We start from the raw sequence: 4,557 nt of genomic DNA, 5'->3' as shown, positions 1-4,557 counted from the left end.
GTAAATTACACGAACAGTCCCTATGGTTTGGGGTAATTTGCACGCTTGGTAGCTAACTTATTTTTTTAACTCGAGAGGTCCCTACTATTTGTTTTTGTTACGTGTTTGGTCTCTACTGTTTGTTTTTGTTGCGTGTTTGGTCTCTGGCTTACCTGAAAAAACTATTATTTAAATAGAGAAAATGGTGGGGTAGGTAAGATAAGGTGAGTGGGGTGGGATTGCGGGTGTGTTTATTTAAATAAATTAAAAAATCAAGGGTAAAATATTCTTTTTAAGTAAGACAGGGACCAAGTGCATAACAAAAACAAACAGTAGGAACCTTCCAAGTTAAAAAAAAAAAAAAAAAAAAAAAAAAAAAAAAAAAAAATTAGGGACCAAACGCGCAAATTACTCTAAACCATAGAGACTATTCGTGTAATTTACTCATAAAATTAAGTTGATATAAAAAAAATTATAAATTGATAAAAATACGTGTAACAAGTTTAGTTTGTTTTTACCTTTTTACCTTTTTCCAATGATTTAGTTTTATTTGTTATTTTACTTTAACAAAAATGAAAGAATTATTAATTCAACAACAATTGCTTAACAACTTGAAGATTTTGAATGAGTCATTTTGAATAAAAGAAAAATATTACGTTACAGTTAATTGGTGTTATGTAAGAAACAAAGACCTCCTTAACTCATTTAACCATTTTTCTCTAGTAAACTTGATGCTTCTAAAAATTTATATACTTACATGTATTGTACAAAAAGAACCCATCACGCTAGCTTGAACATATACTAACTAGTAACTCCAACGTTTCACTCTTATCAAAACAATTATAAAATCGTACATAATACATACATTTCTACACAAATGCATCTCCTTCTTCTTTGAGTTAAAGCAAAAGAATATTTAAACTACTTATCATAACAGATATTATGGAAATAATACTTACTATAGTTTAATGAAAAACATGATGTTTGTCATTTTGCTAAAATTTATTTTGGTTATTTTGATTATAAATAAGTTATGATGTTTGTCTTTGTGGATATGGATTAGACTAGTAATGCCTAGGGAAATATGAAACTCAAGCCACAAACGAACAATATCATTTCATTTTTATTTAATATAAGAATAAGAACTTAAGATTCACATAGATATTGGATATCGTCTCTTGTACATAAACAAGGCAATTATTTAATATATATGGTAAAAATGGATTTTATTGGTCGGCGTATGGAGGATCATAGGGACAAGGTTCTTTCAATTCGATATGACAACCACTAATAATGTTCTCAAATTCGAAGAAAACTTGTAAGTAAGGACATTGACAATCTTTCTGTTGTCTTAATTCATCACAACATTTTTCACTGGGTGGTGTATTATCGTTCATTGCTGGAATACAATCCTCAATATCAAAAACGAAGCAGCGTTGTGGATGTGCTTTGTCTGCTAGGAAGATCACCATGACAATGAGAATAACTAAAACATCAAAACACTTCGTCATTAGAGATTCAAAATAAATATATGCTTATGAGTCGTGTATTTATAGATCTCACTAGTGAAACAAGATATTTCAATACATGAAAAGATGAATATTTCTCTACAGAAGTCATGTACAATAAGTATATAATTGATGAATTAATGAAACGTATGCCTTTATTATATACGTTTGTGTATGCCTTTATTATATATAGATCTCACTAGTGAAACAAGATATTTCAATACATGAAAAGATGAATATTTCTCTACAGAAGTCATGTACAATAAGTATATAATTGATGAATTAATGAAACGTATGCCTTTATTATATACGTTTGTGTATGCCTTTATTATATACGTTTGAGTTTGAAAAAGAAAAACAATATATGCATTTGAATTCAAGTGGCGCATCTGGTTCAAGACAAACATGGAACAGTTGGAGTGCAAAGCCATTAAGGATTGAAGTCCTAAGATTTAATTGTACTCTGATTCTCAGAATTGGGTGTTCAAAATCTAATAATTATTCGATTATCATAAAATCAACGAAGAGGAAAGATTAAAGGTTAGTTCATAATATGTTGAGGGAGTTGGAGGGAGGTTTGAAGAGATAAGTCCTAGAAGTCTGATCAAACAGAGATTTCTATTGGAAAAAACAACCTTTTTGAAACAAAATCTTTGATAATTTCGTCTCTAACTCGATTCTGAAAGACTAAAACTTCAAACTTCCGGTGATTCAGACATCAATTTTCGGCTCTAACTTTCGATTCTGATTCACTGATTATCGGTGCTATTTCAGGATGGACGAATTCGGAAATCAAAAAAAGAAGAAAATAAGAAATCGATTAACTTGAATGAGAAAAAGAAAGAAGTAAACAACAAATAACTAACTGTTGGCTTCTGTAGAAAGAGAATTCCTTTGGAGTTTCCAGAGAAATCGACTGAAAGCGTTGCTGACGCCTTCGAAGCTGATTAGAATATTGGGCTTTTGAAAGAATTAGTCCAATAGGCTTAAAAATAAATGGGTTGTCCCTAATATTTAAACAACACTAACAACAATATTCTTATTTTTATGATATGATATTAACATTTTTATTTTTATTTAAAATACTTACTGAACAACAAATATTATATTTCTACTAACAATATTATTACTATTACTAATAATTTAATGATAAAAAATAGGATCTCTTCACTTTTCTGTACAACTCAAACATCATTATCAGGAAATGGTACTCAAAAGGAATTCGTTAACCAAACAATAATTGCAGAGTGATCATAAACATTCGTTTTCAATCACACTATCAAAATTTGTACAAATAATGGTCTAAAAATGCTTAGGAGTTAAGCAATTATTGAAGAGACATAAAACTTAAATGCAATGATATAGATCGTACTTTGAAAATGACATGAATGTCGATTAGGGGTTTTGATGCGTAAAAAAATAGTGGGGAATTAGTTAATTGTCTTATAGTTTATGAACATTGAATCAACAACTCATGTAGCATATAATTAAACTTGTACCAAAAATATATATCTAATTAAATTTATACATTTGTCTGCACTTTATTTATTATATCCTCCCTAATAAATAAAAATAATTTTGTCATTTGTCATCAATGTTTTAAAAACCAATTTTTTAGTTGAACCGGTATGATGACCGGTTTCCGGTTCAACCGGCGGGTAAACAGGTTTCTATAATTTTCATTTTTTTTTCTTATTTTTCTACATATACATACACATATAAATCATGAATTTGACGTTTACAAGTTAAAACATTGAAAATATACATAAAAATAAGTTATAAATCAATCCAAATACATTAAAATAACATATAACAATAAGTTTTAGTGTTTACATCAATTCATATACGTCAAAAAAAAATAAAGTATATTATCGAAACAAAACATAGTTTTAGATGAATACAAACACATCAAAAAAATTTATAACATTTACCATATGTTTTTATTTTGAGAAAATTAAATAGATTTGAAAAAAATAGTTCTTATCTGTGTGTTTTTATTTGGTTGAAACGGTTTATTTTGACCGGTTCAACCGAGTTTTTTCTTAAAACCGACCGGTTCAATCCGGTTCGAAAATCGACGTAAAACCAGTGATAATTAATGTTTTAAAAACCGGTTGGACCGGAAACCGGGGGAGAGAACGGTTCAATTATCACCGGTTTTACGTCGATTTTCGAAACGGATTGAACCGGCCGGTTTTAAGAAAAAAACTCGGTTGAACCGGTCAAAATAAACCGTTTGAACCAGTTCAACCAAATAAAAACATATAGATAAGAACTATTTGCATTATAAACTTTGGTGATTTTTTTCAAATCTATTTAATTTTCTCAAAATAAAAACATATGGTAAATGTTATAAACTTCTTTGATGTGTTTGTATTCATCTAAAACTATATTTTGTTTCGCTATTATACTTTTTTTTTTGACGTATATGAATTAATGTAAACACTAAAACTTATTGTTATGTGTTATTTTAATGTATATTTTTAATGTTTTAACTTGTAAACGTCAAATTTATGATTTATATATGTATGTATGTGTAGGAAAATAAGAAAAAAAATGAAAATTATAGAAACTGGTTGAACCGGGAACCGGTCAACATATCGGTTCAACTAAAAAACTGGCTTTTAAAACATTTGTGATAATTGAACCGCTCCCTCCCCCGGTTCCCGGTCCAACCGGTTCGACCGGCCGGTTCAAAACGGTTTTTAAAACATTACTTATCATCCTCTTATGCATTATGTCACATGTCATTTTGTGGTAAATTTAGATTAAATTATATCTATGTGTCATTTTGTGGTTTTTTCTATTTTATTAAATTTCATATAATACTTAAATCTAATAAATGTATATCCAATTATTTAATACAGCTTTCCTTATAATTTTTAAATTCTTAAATTGAATTCAACTATTCTAATTGTTTATTTATTTAAATTATTTGTTTAAATTTAAAAGATAAATAAACACTTCAATTATAATAACTAATATTTTACTTTTTTTTCTTATAAATTTAAATTTTCTAAATTGTTATATATATATATATATATATATATATATATATATATATATATAT

General features: G+C 27.8%; 1 long non-coding RNA gene across 1 annotated transcript; it reads right to left on the bottom strand.

The window, feature by feature from the left end:
• Positions 1–1,136: 1,136 nt before the first annotated feature.
• LOC145099940 (uncharacterized) lies at positions 1,137–2,460 on the bottom strand. The gene is made up of 3 exons (XR_013704710.1): positions 2,354–2,460; positions 2,123–2,252; positions 1,137–1,465 (listed from the first exon to the last, which is right to left on the bottom strand). It is a non-coding gene; the product is annotated as an uncharacterized LOC145099940 (long non-coding RNA).
• Between the last annotated feature and the right edge of the window lie 2,097 nt (positions 2,461–4,557).

This window comes from Lactuca serriola, chromosome 4, assembly GCF_051521515.1.
Source record: "Lactuca serriola cultivar US96UC23 chromosome 4, Lser_US96UC23_V15, whole genome shotgun sequence".
Lineage (NCBI taxonomy): Eukaryota > Viridiplantae > Streptophyta > Magnoliopsida > Asterales > Asteraceae > Lactuca > Lactuca serriola.
The sequence above is the reverse complement of the archived record's forward strand: the minus strand, read 5'-3'. Positions and strand labels throughout refer to the sequence as shown.